Genomic DNA, 18055 nt, shown 5'->3' with positions numbered 1-18055 from the left:
AATCAGGATAATATATGAAGACAAAGGTAGAACCCTAACAACCATTTAGTTCCTAGCCAAAGAAATTAATAAACAGATCGTTCTCATGAGAATTAAAAAGGCAATATAGGAGTTGGAACATGGGTAAATCTCTCTTAAATGAAGCAACTGGGACCTGAAAAAATTAAGGCTGGCAGCCTAACACCTCACCCTACCCACTCACCCTAAACTGAAGCTATAAATGTGTGGACAGGGATCACATTCTACTTCTCTAGGACCTCATTCTCAAATAGAAACAGGCTGTGGAGAATGAACCTCTTTTCGGAAAAGCCTAAAACATAAAATGTAAAGAACAATGATAAAAACATAAGAATCGGGAAAATATAACAAGAGAAAGATGTTGCAAACAATAAAAACAAGAGAAGAAGAAAAGACTCTTGGAAATTAAAAAATACTATGATAGATAAAATTTTAAAAATGTAACTGAAGAATTGGGTGATAAAAACAAGGAAATTCTTCATATCAGGGAGCAAAGGGACAAACAGAGAGAAAAATCTGAGGAAAGATAGATGACTCAGAACATCAATCCAGGAAGACCACATCTGACTAATGGGGGTTCCAGACAGAATCGTAAACATGAGGGAAGAACTTTGCAAAGAAACATAAAAAAGAGTATTTTCCAGAGCTAAAAAAGCACTTCTTTAAATGGAAGTGATCCACTGCAGGCCTGGCACAAATACATTTTTTAAAAAAGAAACATCGGTAGCTATTGTGAAATTCTAGGACACCAGGACCAGGAGTCAAAAAACTTTTTCTGTCAAGACCAGAGAGTAAATATTTCAGGCTTTGTAAACCATACAGTCTCTGTCACAGCTACTCTACTCTCCTGCTGTAGAACAACAGCAGCCATAAACAATGTAAGTAAATGGCTGTGTTCCAATAAACTTTATGTAAAACACAGGTGGTGGGCTGGGTTTGACCCATGTACCCATTAGTTTACTAATCCCTGACCAAAAGCAAAGAGAAAAAGTTAAAAACATGCAGAGAGGAAAGAAAAATGAAAACAAAACAAAGCAGATAAAAAGGAATAAGTATCAGAATGGTACAAGCAACACTGCTGAGAGAGTGGACCAAGTATTCAAAGTCCTGAGAAAAAATAATTTAACTAGCTACAGAATTCTAACTATGAAGTGTAAGGGCAAACTTTCAGATTCAGACTCAGAAATTTTACTTTGCAAAGAGCTTTGATTAAGAATTTACTTCAGCTAATCTTCAGTAAGCTCAAAGACCAAACAAGAAGAACAAAAAAATACAGAACCCAGAAAACTGTATCCAACCTAGAAATCATGATGACAACTGTGTAGCAGCTCTAGAGAGTCAGTCTCTCTGAATAAAGCAAGGAGAAAGAGACCCTGCAAGGGTGGTATTTGGAAAACCAAGGAACTTGATTGAATATGTTACATGAGAGAGCACTTAAAAGGAAAAATACATTCATCACAAAGGGAAATAGTGAAAGTAGAAAAAAATCAATTAGAAAGAAGAGAAAAAACTTAAAATCCAAACAGGAAACGACACTAAATTATAATACTCTGTTGTCTAAGGGAATCAGCAGATGACTATTTGCATGGATTGTCAGGAGAGGAAATTCTGGTTGTGCTTTGGGAAAGCAGGCATGTTGAGGGAAATTGAAATTACAATGGCCAGAGAACATAGGCTGCACACATTGTAAGAGTCCCAAATTAGAGGACCTTGAGTGTCATACTGAAAATTTCTGATTTTCTTTTTTTTTTTTTTAAAGCAATTAGAAGCTTTAAATATGGAAGTACTAAGATTGGAGTTGCATATCTGACATGTCAGTCTGGTGGCAGGTAGATGGGACTGAAGGCAGAGAAAACTTACGTGGGGGACATTTCACTGGGAAATTAATCTGGGCCTCTGGTTTTAGAACTAGAATAGCATGGAAACTGAAAGGAGGCCTCAATACTGTGCATGCTATAACTCTCCCGTGAGCTTTCTTTTGAAGATGGCCGACTCTTGTTTATCTTCCAAATGGAGACAGGAATGCAAAAGACATGATTTTGGGCTTGATGTCTCCAAGAACAACACAGAAGCTAAAGACATTTATTGAAATTCAAATTCTTATTATATAGTTTCCAAATTTCCACACCTCCTTAAACGTTGTCCAAGGTCTGAGAACTTTTGTTCTTACTGTCATTCATTAAGGCTTCAGAGTAAATGCATTGAAACTATGGTACTGAAATGATCGTTGAGGGTAGCTGCTTTCGTTAAGGATATAAATTCTCAATTTCAATCTTCAGACAACATAGGAGATTCAGAGGTTTGGGTGAGTGGCTACTAAGAATCGCCTTTTGCACATGTTCACAGAAGTGAGGTAGTTCTGGCTTTCCCTACACTAACAGGATTGAGTGTGCTTAGACGTCCTCTTTTCTAACCCACCTGCATCCGACTTCACATACATGTCCTCTGGCATTATCAGAATTCTGGACTCTGCTAGCAGAGTGTGTGACGAACCATAGAGCTCAGATATAAGCTTGCTATTTTAAAGACAATGTCCTCAAATTCTATAATATAATTCCTACCCCTTGCTAGCCTCTGCTATTTCATTTGGCTAGAGATTTTGGACAGCGTTTCCTATAATTTTTCTCTACCAATTTAGTGTCGTGCTGTTTGGAGTCAGAGTAAAAACAAATTATCTTAATGTGAAACTATATATAACCTGTGGAAAGGCAAATATTTTATTGTGCCTACATTTAAAGTGGTATTTGATTTCAGAATAAAATTAGGCTCAAGAAATTGTACTGTTTTCTGAAATTTTCTTTCCTTTTAAACCATCTCTATGCTAAGGTGTGTTTACTCTCTCAACTATCAAGTTTAATTACTGCTTTTAAAAAGCAAGGAACTTCATGTTTTGCACTCTGTTACCTAAACTAGAAACAAGTTTCAGAGAAATTATACCAAATGTGAGTTTGACCTAGAATATACGAATTCATTTGATTTCTATTCTGTTTTCCTCAAAAGAAAACTATACACTCAGTTCAGGTATATATTACCACTGCAACCAGTGTAATGGGAATTACTTTTATTTTTAGTCGCTGTATAGCAGTAACAATCATTGGAGAATATGAAATGCAACAGAAGGCTCTCTGATGAGGTACTTAAGCCTTGATGAGAGGGAAAAGTAGAATCTTGGGAATCAGAGGATATCTTGGCTAAGTGTCCTGACTATGACGGTAGGCTCTCAGATGGAGCACATGAACTCAGAGACACCAATGTATTCTTTATTTGTCCTTAGGACTCTTCAAATCTAGAGGAATTATAACCCCAAAGTGTCTGTAATTCCGCACTCCTTTAGTGGATTATGGATAGAGATCAAAAAGAATGTGCATGAGTTAGGATCACAGCTAAAAACTCTCCCTATTAGAAAATACTTTCCAAAAGGACAGCAACCTCGTCTAGTTCACTGTTGTATCCTTAGTTTCTAGAACAGAATAATTGCTCAAAAAGATCCCTATTATGAAGGAAGGAAGAAGGGAAGGAAGGAGCAAGGGAGAGAGAGGGAAGGGAGGGAGGGAGGGAGGGAGGAGGGAAGGAAGGAAGGAAGGAAGGAAGGAAGGAAGGAAGGAAGGAAGGAAGGAAGGAAAGGAAATTTCTTTTCTTAAAGACCTCAAAGGTTTTGTCAAGAGTCAGTAGAGCAGACAAGACACTGAACACCTTAATTTTATGGCAGGCTTTGGCCAGTTAACAAAACCTATTCTGAAGCCAGACAAGTACATTGAAATTGTTCTCCTCCTAATATCATGGAAAATAATTCAAATTTAAATTATTTCTGTTGCCCTCTTATTTACTATTCACTTGCTTCTTCTCTACCAATCTATTATTTCTAGTGTTTTGTATATCATAATGATGGACAATAAAATTGGTTTATCTCCTCTACTGTAATTTGTCTTTTCTATTTCTAAGTCCTCTCCTTCGACCTGCATTACAAAACACCCAGAGCAGAGACGTTTGAAAAGTTTTAATGCAAAATACACTGTAAATGAAATGTCTGTATAAAGGGAGAGAGGGAGGGAAGGAGAGAGGGAAAGGGGAGGGAGGAAAGGAAGGAGCACACATTTTGATATTTTTAATATTATGATGATACGTCCTAAAATTATTGATAATCTGACATATTTTTGTAACAATGTTTTACATAAAATTGCTAAGTTAAATGAATTCCTCTGGGGTATCATGCCTAATTTTAGAAGGTTTGGATCACGATCCTACTGACTTCTGACTAACCTGCAATACAGTCATAGCCAACGACGCTAACCAATTCAAATACACATACAGAAAGCTAAAAAACTGGTTTTCCCAGGCCCTAGGATTTCAATCAAAGAACCCGGCCAGTAATACAAGAAGTAGAGAAATAAAGGAAAATGTAAAGCTCATTCATACACTATTAAATGGTTTAAATATTTGGTAGACTCTTGAGATACATAAATTGTCCTTACACTTCTCATCTTTCTTTAACTGCAAATGCAATTGATCTTAACGGTTAAATTGACATTTATTGCAGTAGGGATTTGAGAAAAAACTATTTTGGTTTTGCTTGAATATATTTTTACAATGTTTCTTGTAGAATCTTCAATCCAATATTCCTAGAATCTTTGTGATATCTGAGACTTTTTCTCCACCATACAGAATCATTCACTTGGTAAAATCTGTAGTCTATGTAATAACCAATGAAAAATAGATATGTGACGTCTTTATTTTTATTTTATTTTCACCATCTTAATAGACATAGAATACAATGTAAAAACAATGTATTCTAAAAACCACTTCTAATTATTGAATTATTTTGGACTTAACTGTCTTCCTGGGATTGTCTTCAAAGAAGAATTATTCAACATTAAATGACTAAATTTGTTCATCTATTAATTTAAAATATATTTACTGAATGTCTTTTATGAAGAAAGTATGGGAAACTCTAGGGATATTGTGGCAAATAAAACAAACTATATATTCTCAAAGACCAGGTAGTCTAATGGCTGCGGAAATAAATTAAGAGCTTCAATAGGTATTGTGAACGAAATAAGACGAGTTTAGTATGGGGAGCTCTGGAAGTATACTGGGCATTTGGGGAAAGCTGCTGGGCGAAGTGGTGTCTAAGTGAAGTCTTAAACAGAAGGGTTTAGTCTGATAGAGAATGGTGGTGAGGAGATAACTGTGTGAAGGGAGTCTAGGCAGAGAGAACACTGAGTTATGAGAGGGCATGGCCCACTTGGGGAAATATGGTGACTTAAAACTCAGTATCTGAAGAAGGGGTGGAGGAGAGGACATGATACTGCAGAGGATAGGCTGGTTAAGTAAACTTTATCAAGGAGTCTGAACTTCATTTGGAAGGCTAGGAGGAGTCCTGAGGATTTTTAAGCAAGGCAGTGAATGATTGGATTAGTAGCAAAGAAAAATCACTCTGGTTACAGTGTGGAGAAGGAATTAGAAAGTGGAAAATCTGAAAACAGGAAAACCAGTTGGGAGGTGTTACTTTTGATTTAAATAAAGATTCTGATCATTTAAATTAGGCAAGATTTTAGAAAGTGAGATTGGAAAAGTGTACATGTTTGAGGAATAACTCAGGAAGTAGGACTGTACAAGGATATAGTGTTTGATTATTTGTAGTAAAGAAGTAAAATCAAAGTTGATAAAAACATTTCTGGCTTGGGAAAATAGGTACCATTCACAGGGACAGGACAGGTAAGTACCCCAGGAGAGGTTTGGAAGAAGTTGAGCTAGTTTCAAACATATTGAGTTGAATTATTATGAGGCCTTCAAGAGGAGATTTCAGGGAGGCTCTGGATTCATAGGCCGGAGTTTAGGAGATATCTTGGTTGAAAATGTAGATTTGGTATAATTAAGTGAATACAAACTTTATATGTAACAGTTAAAATACTGAAGTATTAGTGTCGCACGCACTTCTAGGATATGACCTCGTACTTGACCACCACTAAGATCTATTCAAGTAAAAATCAAATTTTGGAATGAAGTCTTCCATATGGCTATATTTTTTGTGATTTGTATAAAATCTGATTTCTTACCTTTCCATCATCCATTTCTACTTTTGTATATTTTGAATGCACAGTTTCACCTTTATCAAACTTATTTCAATATCTGTATAAAAAGCCATTCATAATCTAGCATGTGAAGTAAACCAGAAACTTCCTAATCCATGAAGTAATAACCATTTCATCCCTCTCCTCAGTCTCTATGACAAATATCCAGAATCCAGGAGCCAAGTATGGCCAGAATGAATAAAATAGACAAGTCTGAACTAACTTAACATTTTTATAAAACCAGAAATACCGATTTTAACATTTTAATTGTTACCAAAACGTGTAACTATTTCTCCTTCCACTCCACTCTTCCAGTGAATAATAACAATTACCTGTACAGTGAGAGGTACGGACATACCTCTAGATTTGGAACGTATACTGCAATATGCCCTGTTTGACTTCAAGTAATTCCAGTATCCAGGTCTCATGTTTTCCCCTAATTTGGTATCTTGAGTTGATCTTTTAAAAGGTTCGCCCTTGGATTCCCTTCTTAAAGACCAAGGAAATACGATATTATTTGTAAATATCTGGGAAACTCATTCAAGAAAGGTTATTATCTCTTAAATTGATCTAGATAAATACATGAAGAATTAAACACAACTGTACCCCCTCGTCTAACTTCAAAGTCTTACTACAATGATACTAGAAGAATAAAGAAAAGGAAAGGAGAGAAGAGCAGATTAAGGATGACAGTGAAATTTTAGATGAAAAAAATTAGTTGGAAGAGCATTAACTAACCCTAGCAGAAATAACCAGCAGGAATCTAGAGCCTGCATGGGGTTACCAAAAAAGGATCAACGAGTTCATACTGGAACCCCGCAAGGCACTTTGGGCGGAAGTGTAAAGCAGTAAACAGGACAGTAAATAGAAGTTTGCTCACTGAAATTCAGGCTTGTCAGCACTTTCCCTTACTTGTCTCCCAGAATAAGGGCACTAGGCATGCCCCATCCCAGGCAGGAGACTAGAATACTCTTCTCTAGAGAAATGAATGGTCCTGGGAAAGACCTTCTTATGATTAAGTTTGGAGATGCTCCCCCTACCCCGTGATGAGTGCCAGGCTGCTGGTCAGACCCCCTGAAAGAAGCCCAGCAGTCAACAGCCCTTTTCCTTAACATGGAAGAGTATAATCCCTCTAACCTACCTCTCACTGCCTCACACTGGAATATGCTCACACAAAAATCACTTGACCTCTATAGAAATCTCCAACATCCAGAGATCAAAACAAACAGAAAAGTAGAAATTGGGGGAAGCAGAGACAGAAGAAAAAAATTTTGAAATGATGTTATAGTCATGAAATAAAAACATGATGCCATACAAAAGAATGGTCAACAGATTGAAGCAAGATGGGGAAAAAAGAAATTTATAAATCATCCTATGTGCATATGTTGAAAATAGTATCCACCAGCATTTTAAAAATGTATTAGTGCATTTGGAAAATTTAGCGATACACACTTAGAAAATTAAGCAAACGTTAAAATGAAGCAATTATTAATTTATTAGAAAAAGGATATATAAAATCATAGTACACCACTTGTCTCAGGAGTGAATAATATTTACATAACCATAATAAAATAAATCATGGGTGAATTTAATGAAAAATTGCGATTACCCATGAGGGGAAGAGGAATGGATGGGTGTGTGCATGTGTATGTGGAAAATAAATCTAAAAAATCATATACTAGGTCAGGAATCAAATGCAATTTCTAAAATTGATTAACCAACAAATAACAGTACAAGAATATTGTTTCTGACTATGTAGTCACATATCAGATTGAGTTACTAAAGAAGTTGAAAGTGTTTGCCTCAAACGAGGAGAATGTGGGTTGGTGACAGGTGTAGCAGAACATTCTAGTTATGAAATATTGGCCTTTTTGCACTACTAGGGTTTTTAAATATGTTCATATATTACTATGACAAAATAAGAATAAAGGAAAATGTATTTATGTGGCAATACTTTACAGAAAGATGTAAGTTTAATGTTTGGATCTGATTCATCCTTATGTTTTAGTGTAAAGCAAGTGTGCATTTCAGTAAACTAAATATTCCTCTCACTGGTCCCAAAAATTTGGTAATGTGGGTCATTTGGCAATCATTCATAATTATTTGTTTAACAAGAATGTTCTTGGCATTCTTTCTGAAATTCACTGGCTGAAGACCACCATGTTATATATTTTATAAGATAGGTCTTCTCCTGTGCACCTTATCTCAGGAAATTTTGGTTGTTCCCTTTTGTAGCCAGTAGTCATTGTGGCTGGAGCCTGCAGCTGGGGAAAACAACCTTGAGTTACATCCCTCAGTGGATAAGAAGCAGTGAGAGGAGAGCATTGTAATGGCAGAAGACATAAGCAGGCCCAGGAAAAAGTTCCTAAAGTAGCACATACGCACTGATGAAAAAAGCTGTCCTATGGTTAACATTTCCTCATTATCATAGTAAAAAAACACACCCGAGTGGAGATTTATATGCTAATGAGACATCAGATACATAAAGTAGCATATAGGTACACTGTGCAGGTGCAGGGATGGACCAGCCTCAACATACTTTGGCAAGGAAAAAAGGAAAGAGGAAGCGGTGATCTGTCTCCCCAAGAGCCCAAAAAACCACTGCATCTGTAAACCTCGGTGAGCTACATCCATTCTCCAAAGGAGCGTGCTCCCTTGGCACATCTACCATAGCTTTCACTTTAATAAACCTTTCTCTCTTACAGTGCTATTTTGCCCACCCTCTTGATTTCTATCCTGAGAGGGGCAAGAATCCGTGTACTGGTAACTCTTTGAGATATTGTGAAAATACTGTTTTCTTTCAGTATTTAGGAGCATCTTTAAGAGGTATTCAAATTCTACATCCCAACTGGAAATTAAAGTAATTTTAACTTCTTAAAATTTCAATGGCTGAATGTTTTGGAAAATGATATCTGCTCCCTCCACCCCACAAAAAAAATTAGTTTCCCCAAATTCCCTTTTCTAAAGCAAAGAAGTCTAAATCTTTATACTTTGCAATGTAACCTGTGAGACACAGTAACACATTTTGAAGGGTTTACAAGAAGGAAACAAAAAAGAATTAATACAAGCAGAAAATATTAAGCTTGGATAGACTGTATATCATTTGGGCTATTCCCAAGCACATAATATAATGGTCACAAAAGCTGACTTCTTGTCATTATGAGGTAGGAATGCCAGGTTTCTACTTAGCTGAGTCTCTTTAGATTTGAACAGGAGGCACAATCAGAATTTACCCCACAATTCAAAGCTCCACAGACAGTTCCACTGCCCAACAGTTGTAAGGAGAGGTAATGATACTTCAGCTTTTCTAAACCAAACTCTGGAAGAATACAACCTTTGTTTTTACCTCATTCCCTTCTCTGCATGCAATGTAATTCCCAGAAGATTAAACACCTCTTCTCTCCTTTTGGGAGATTTCATGTCTAAGATACTTTGAAGCCATGTCTTTGTGAACATTTGATTTAGTCTTCATGCTCAAAACTGAGTGGAAATACTAATGTTCTTATATCTAAGGGTATCTTTGTTTAAATCTAAGAGCATTTTCACAAGAATGAAAAAAAGAAAGGGATGGGAAGTGTAGACATGTAAGATTGGCCATGTTAGCAAAGAGCCATGTATTATGATTATGTGAAACGGGGAGAAATGTCTCTCCATAGAATGTTTTTATGCTTATTTTGGTCATTTAGATAGATAAAACTTTTCTATCCAATACTTATTGGAAAAAATAAACCTACACATAGATGAGAAACATCATTTTAAAAAGGAAACATCACATAGATTTTGTTCATTAGATTTCATTTAATCTTTACTTTCAGCTTCAGAAAAAGAATTTCAATTAATTGATTAAACAAGAACTACAATAATGGGGAAAGTTAACGGTGATTTTAAGAGCAATCCGATCAAAGCTTTAGCTCTGTGATTTTGGAAAGCCAGATCCTTTCATAATAAGCAATGCCAGGCACTAGTTGCTAGGTGTAGGGAGTCATTCTTTCAGCCATCAAAGACCTCATGTATTTTTTCCAATTAAAGTGATAGAAATGGTGAAGAATGCCAAGAAAACTGATAATGAAAAGTACTAAATCTTTTACAAAATTCTGAGCTGAACAGGGCACAGGATCTGGCTCAAAGGCAAAAGAAACATTCATTTGCTTGTACATAATTAACTTAAATGTTTTTCTAAAAGGAGCAAGTAATGACAAGAGATGCTCTAATATAGGTTCTTCTTAATTAAAAAATAAGCTTGTTGCCTTCTAGCTTCATTAGACAACTATTCTGAGGAAATCTTACCTAGGCTGGTGACCTTGATGTCATTTCTGATGAGACAATGAGACCTGTATGAAGACCATTTTGAAAAAAGAGTGACCTTGAAATAGACTAAAAAAGTCAAAGGGTGAAGCTTTCTGGACTTAGGGAAATTCTGGCAGATAACATTTCTATTTTCTTAAAGGCTACAAAGAAATGCATAAAAAGAGACTCATTCATTCAACTGGCTAAGAAACCTACTGTGTGCCAGGTAGTGTGTTAGGCACCAAAAGTACAATAATAATCAAAATTAGAAATGGTCCCTGGCCTAATGGAGTGTATAGACTGGTGAGGTAGATTGGTACTAATGAAATCATAAAATCAAATGTATAACTATATTTGATATGTAGAAATATGGATACCCAAAAGATATAGGCCTGATTACAGGATTTCATGGCAGCATTCCGGACTAAAGGAGTCAGGAAAGGTTTCTTGAAGAAGTGGCCCTTGAGCTGGTCTCTAAAGGATGAGTGGGATTTAACTAGGCAACAAATTATTGGGGAGAGGGAAGTATGCGTAGGAAAAGTTCTGTGGGCAAAGAGAGCTACAGGCTTGATGACCCTGAGCTGTGAGGGAACACAGTGCATTGCAAGAACTGGGAGCAGGAGGCTGAGATACATAGATTGGCAGGGAGAGCACTGGGAGATGATGCTCCAGAGAGAGACACCAACTAGAACCTGACTGGCTTTGAAGATCACATCAAGGATTTTGGTCTCCTCCCTTATTGTTGACTTTTTTTGATTGATTGATTTACAGCTTGCTTTTTATCCTCATACTGAACCCCATTATCCCACACAGACACCACAGACAAGTATTCTAATGTATCAAATGAAAATTCATTCATTAGACTAATATTTCTTGAGCACCTACAATGTGCCAACAACACTCAAGGGATTGGGAAAACAGCCATGAACCAAATAGATTTAAATCTCTCATGCAGCTCACATTTATATTGAGGAAGAAAGAGAAATAAGGACATAAGTAAGTAAAACATAAGTGTGTTAGATGTCAGGTGTAAGGAGAAAAACAGAGAATGGGAGCACGTGGTATAAGAAACATAACTTTGGGTTGGAATATATTCTTGCTGATATCAATTGTTTTACATGAATACATTTAAATTAATGTAAACGGTATTGTGTTGTAGATCTATTTAGTTTCTTTTAAAATTTTTATTATTTCATTTATCCCTTTTAAAATTTATTTTTAATTACAGTTGAAATATAGCATTATATTAGTTTCAGGTGTACAACATAGTGAGTTAACATTTATATCTTAAGAAGTAATCACTACAAAATCAAGTAACTATCTGTCATTGTATATAGTTATTATAATGTTATTGACTCTGTTCCTTATGCTGTACATTACATCCTTGTGACTTATTTTATAATTGGAAGTGTGCACTTAATCCCCTTCCTCTTTTCCACCCATCTCCCACATTTCTTCTCTCTAGTAACCATCAATTTGTTCTCTGTATCAATGAGTTTATTTTTTCTCTTTAGAACTGTGCTCTTAAGATCCATTCATGTTATTAGGAGTGTAATCTGTTGCATAATATTCCATGTGTGCCCATTGCAGTTCATGTTCCTATACTCCCAATAAGGAAAAAGCATTCCATATTCGCAAGAGCAAATCTAAGCCATATCCACGAATTTTTGTATGTGGGTGTGTATGTGTGTGGGGAGGGTGACAGTGGAAGAGAAGTGGGTCTGGATTTTCATTCTGCAAAAATAATTCTGGATGCAATATGACAATTGGAGTGGACAGAGGCCAGACTAGCTGTACGTAAGCTATTGAGAAGACTTATTGCAGCAATCCAGGAAGAAATAATGGCTTGTAGAGTAGGTTGATAGTCATGGTGAAATTGAGGAGAAATGGAAGGATTCAAATGATGTTTAGAAAGTAATGTTGATTGGCCTTGGTGATAAAATGGATGTGGAGGTGAGGGGGAAGAATGTCAAGAATAACTCTTAGCATTCTAATTTATGCATATGGGTGAATAAAGGGTTATTCACTGAGATAGTGAACACTGGAATATGATTCTTCAAAGAGAAACATTACATGGACCTAACACTGGTGAGCATATACAATTACATAGTGAAACACTCTTTAATCTAACCATTCTAAAGATTCACTGAGTACCTACTATATCCTATTGACTGTACTAAGAGTTTAGAAGTCTGTTAGACAGACAAAAAACTGACAAAAATATTATAATTCTATAATGACTATGATGAAGCCTACAAGGAGGCACAGAGCACAAAGCATGCTGAACTCTTATTTGGAGAAAAATGGATTTCACCAGCAGACCCTGGTGGAGAGCAGAGGGAAATCTGAATACAAAGGCTTGTTGTGTATGTGAATGTAACATTTCAGGGTAATTTCAAGGAAGTTGTGTTTGCTGGGGAGGAATTAGTGAAATGAAGAGGAATGAGGGTGCCAGGAATGATAGACTATGTCACATAGTCTATAACATAAAAGGAATTTATTGGAGAAGTTGCTGGATGCTACTTGAGCAGAGAAGTAACATGATTAGATTAGGGTATTACATTACTCCAGCACCAAGAGAGAAAAGTGAGTAAGGACACTTGGTGTTCTCTGAGATGCTGAGAATATAAACAATGGAAGGGACATTGGGAATAGACCAAAGGTGACACATTACGGAGATGTTGTTTAGGGGTTAAAATAGGAAAGACCTGATGATTACTCGAATGTTCTGGGGAATCAAGGCTAACTACTAGGTTTCTGCATTGAACAATCGTGTTAGTAGCTGTGATATTTACTGAAGAAGTTTTGAGGAGATGTTGTGCTCAATTTAGGAGAAGCTTGGTTTATGTCTTTCTGAAGGACAGTACAGATAGAGGCTGTCTATAGGTTCAGAGCCATGAACCATGTCTTAGTTGGGGATACAGATTTAAGAGTAAGCCAGTTGATTGGTACATATGCAGACTGAGAAGAAAAAGAACTAAGACCAAACAAATTTGTGAGGCCAGGCAGAGCAATACCCGTAAGCAAAGGGAGGTGAGACAGATTGTCAAAGAGAATAAGAGGAGAGGAGAACCAGGAACAGGAGTAAAGAGAGAGAGAGAGATAGAGAAAAAAAAGACAATCCCCATATACATATATATATTTATATTTATATATATGCACAATGTCAGCACTATTTTCTCTTAAATGTTTTTCAATGTGTTCTGGTTTACAAATGTTTTCTAAAACATTATTTGTGCAAACATTCTCCAAAATGTTATTCTGGTTTACCTCTGGTTTCTCTTTTACATTCAAATTCAATTTATTTGCATGCAATAGCCAATTTTTTACAAAGAATCCAGGTTTATAGTGTTTGGATTTTATGGCATCGATAAAGTTTTAAAATGTAGTTAAAATGACTGCTCTATAAAATTTCCCCTTGTCTTGCAGTTTACATGCCCTTGTATTCTGCTTAACATACCCCTCCCATATTTCCTTTACATTTTTTGCTTCCTTTGCTTCTGTTTTTCACATATGAGGCATGATCAAACAATATGGTGAATGTTTAAATTTAAAAAAAATACATTATTACAGTAAAAGACACATTGCCATTAATACCCTTCAAAGTACTCTCCCTCACTTCAAATACACCATCCCAGCATTCTTGCCACTTTCTTTTTTTGGATTAAAACAAACAAATGGAGAGATGTAACATATTTGTTGATATGAAGACCAGCACTGTAAAACTACCTTTTCTCCCCAATTAATCACTTTTTAATTAAATTTATTGGGGTGACAATTGTTAGTAAAATTACATAGATTTCAGGTGTACAATTCTGTATTACATCATCTTGCCACTTTCTAAAGCAGTTCTGGAAGTCCTCTTTCATTGAGTGTCTTTAGTTGTACTTTCATTGCTGCCTTGATGTCCTGGATGGATTCAAAACGTTTACCTTTCATGGTCGTTTTGACTTTGGGGAAGAGCCAGAAGTTGCATGGTGCCAGACCTGGTGAATAAGGTGGATGAGGACACACCATAACGTTTTTATTTGACAGAAATTGCCATACCAGTAGTGATGTGTGACATGGAGCCTTTCTGTTGTGATCACAAAATACAGGGGATGCTGCTGCCGAGTGCCATCCAGTGGAAAGGCAGGGACCTTTAATAAGGGAAGTGGTAAGATTTACATCAAATCTTAGTAACTGTGTGTGACAGGTTTCAGCTTGTTCAGTGAAGTCAGTTGGGTGTGAGCTATGGTTGAGAGAAGGTGTGTTTTAAAGTGTGCCATAAATCATGGATCATGAACAACACGTTAACATGAAATAGGCAAAACGTTTCATCCTCCATCATTACAACGCTCCATGTCACACTTTGCTTCTGGTATATGGCAATTTCTGTCCAATAAAAACATTATGGGGGCCAGCCCGGTGGCTCAGGCGGTTGGAGCTCCATTCTCCCAATGCTGAAGGCTGCTTGTTCTATTCCCATACGGGCCAGTGGGTGCTCAATCACAAGATTGCCGGTTTGACTCCTTGACTCCCCCAAAAGATGGTGGGTTGCGCCCCCTGCAACTAACAATGGCAACTGGACCTGAAGCTGAGCTGCGCCCTCCACAACTAAGATTGAAAGGACAACAACTTGACTTGGAAAAAGTCCTGGAAGTACACACTGTTCCCCAATAAAGTCCTGTTCCCCTTCCCCCAAAAAAACAACAACAAAAAACAACAACAACATTATGGTGTGTCCTCATCCACCTTATCACTGGAACTGGCACTGTGTGACTTCTGGCTCTTCCCCAAAGTCAAAATGACCATGAAAGGCAAATGTTTTGAATCCATTCAGGACATCAACGCAGCCACAACAGCGCAATTAAAGACACTCACAAAAGAAGATTTCCAGAACTGCTTCAGAAAGTGGTAGGAACAATGAAATAAATGTGTTTGAAGCAAGGGAGAGTATTTTGAGGTGTATTAATGGCAATGTGTCTTTTACTGAAATACATTTGTTTAGTTTAAACATTCACTGTATTGTTTGATCACACCTCTTATGTAGGTTTTTTCATATATATATATATATATATAAAATCATCATTTCTAATTTAAAATTTTTACTCCCTTCAACATCCTTTATACATATTTTTTTAATGTAGCACAATTTTTCTTTTTTTTTTTTTATTTATTTATTTTTTTTTTAATTAAATTTATTGGGGTGACAATTGTTAGTAAAATTACATAGATTTCAGGTGTACAATTCTGTATTACATCATCTATAAATCCCATTGTGTGTTCACCACCCAGAGTCAGTTCTCCTTCCATCACCATATATTCGATCCCCCTTACCCTCATCTCCCACCCCCCACCCACCGCCCCCGTTACCCTCTGGCAACCACTAAACTATTGTCTGTGTCTATGAGTTTCTGTTTCTCATTTGTTTGTCTTGTTCTTTTGTTGTTTTTGGTTTATATACCACATATCAGTGAAATCACATGGTTCTCTGCTTTTTCTGTCTGACTTGTTTCGCTCAGCATTACTCTCTCAAGATCCATCCATGTTGTCACAAATGTTCCTATATCATCTTTTCTTACTGCCGAATAGTATTCCATTGTGTATATATACCACAACTTTTTTATCCATTCATCTATCGAAGGACATTTTGGTTGTTTCCATGTCTTGGCCACTGTAAACAAAGCTGCAATGAACATTGGAGCACACGTGTCTTTATCTCTAAATGTTTTCAGATTTTTTGGGTAGATACCCAGAAGAGGGATTGCTGGGTCATATGGCAATTCTATTCGTAATTCTTTGAGAAACCTCCACACTGCCTTCCATAACGGCTGCACCAATCTGCATTCCCACCAACAGTGTATGAGGGTTCCTTTTTCTCCACAGCCTCTCCAACATTTGTTATTGTTTGTCTTGTTGATGATAGCCATTCTGACTGGGGTGAGGTGATATCTCATTGTGGTTTTGATTTGCATTTCTCTGATGATTAGTGATGTTGAGCATTTTTTCATATGTCTATTTGCCATTTGTATGTCCTCTTTGGAGAAATGTCTCTTCAAGTCCTCTGCCCATTTTTCAATTGGGTTGTTTGTCTTTTTGTTGTTGAGTTGCATGAGTTCCTTGTATATTCTGGATACTAGCCCCTTATCGGAGGCACTGTTTGCAAAAATCTTCTCCCATTCAGTTGGTGGCCTCTTTATTTTGTCAATGGTTTCTTTTGCTGTGCAGAAGCTTTTAAGTTTCATATAGTCCCATTTGTTTATTTTAGCTTTTACTTCCATTGCCTTTGGAGTCAAGTTCATAAAATGCTCTTTGAACCCAAGGTCCATAAGTTTAGTACCTATGTTTTCTTCTATGCAGTTTATTGTGTCAGGTCTTATGCTTAAGTCTTTGATCCATTTTGAATTAACTTTGGTACATGGTGACAAATAGCAGTCCAGTTTCATTCTTTTGCACGTGGCTATCCAATTCTCCCAGCACCATTTATTGAAGAGGCTGTCTTTGCTCCATTGTATGTTTTTAGCTTCTTTGTAAAAAATTATCTGTCCATATTTATGTGGTTTTATTTCTGGGTTCTCAATTCTATTCCATTGGTCTATGTGTCTGTTTTTCTGCCAATACCATGCTGTTTTGATGATTGTAGCCCTGTAGTACAAGCCAAAGTCAGGAAGTGTGATACCTCCATTATTGTTCTTTTTCCTTAAGATTGCTTTGGCTATTCGGGGTCTTTTGTGGTTCCAAACAAATCTGATGATTTTTTGTTCTATTTCTTTAAAATATGCCATTGGGATTTTGATGGGGATTGCATTGAATCTGTATATTGCTTTGGGTAATATGGCCATTTTAACTATGTTGATTCTTCCAATCCATGAGCACGGAATGTCTTTCCATTTCTTTGTGTCTTCTTCAATTTCTTTCAAAAATGTCTTATAGTTTTCAGCATATAGGTCTTTCACATCCTTGGTTAAGTTTATTCCTAGGTATTTTATTCTTTTTGCTGCAATTGCAAAAGGAATTGTTTTTTGTATTTCTTTTTCTGAGATTTCATTGTTAGTATATAGGAAGGCAATGGACTTTTGTGCGTTGATTTTGTAGCCGGCAACTTTACTGTATTCGTTGATTGTTTCTAATAGCTTTTTGGTGGAGTCTTTAGGGTTTTCTATATATAGCATCATGTCATCTGCAAAGAGTGATAATTTAACTTCTTCATTCCCAATTTGGATGCCTTTTATTTCTTTCTCTTGCCTGATTGCTCTGGCAAGGACTTCCAACACTATGTTGAAAAGCAGAGGTGATAGGGGACATCCCTGTCGTGTTCCTGAACGTAGAGCAAAGGAATGTAGCACAATTTTTCCAAGGTCGGGCAAGCCCGTGGATACTAATGAAATTATTATTAACAATAATAACCCAAACTGCTTTTTGAACATACCTCCTATAAGGACCTTTGTCCTTTGTCTACTACCTCCGCCTATAATACTGGCAGTGGACAGGTCACTACTGTTTGCCTACCCAGCATTTTAACCCTTTCTCCCTGTTTGAGAAATCCACCATTGAGCATTGTGCTAAAAAAGATCCCATCTCCCACTGCAGAGATGTGAAAAATAAATCACCCTGAATGCTGGCAGCCAGAGTGCTGTCATGCAACAAATTCTTAGTCAAACAGACACTTGGTGAAAATTTGGAATCTGAAGTGATTG

At 36.6% G+C, this 18055-nt stretch overlaps 1 protein-coding gene across 9 annotated transcripts in view; it reads right to left on the bottom strand.

Moving 5' to 3' along the window:
• Positions 1-18055, bottom strand: part of MAGI2 (membrane associated guanylate kinase, WW and PDZ domain containing 2) — a 1312004-nt gene that overhangs the window by 515332 nt on the left and 778617 nt on the right. The window lies entirely within an intron of this gene.

The sequence above is a fragment of the Rhinolophus sinicus genome, chromosome 4, assembly GCF_057876585.1.
Source record: "Rhinolophus sinicus isolate RSI-liver-muscle chromosome 4, RSI-T2T, whole genome shotgun sequence".
NCBI lineage: Eukaryota > Metazoa > Chordata > Mammalia > Chiroptera > Rhinolophidae > Rhinolophus > Rhinolophus sinicus.
This window is presented reverse-complemented; position numbering and strand designations above follow the sequence as displayed.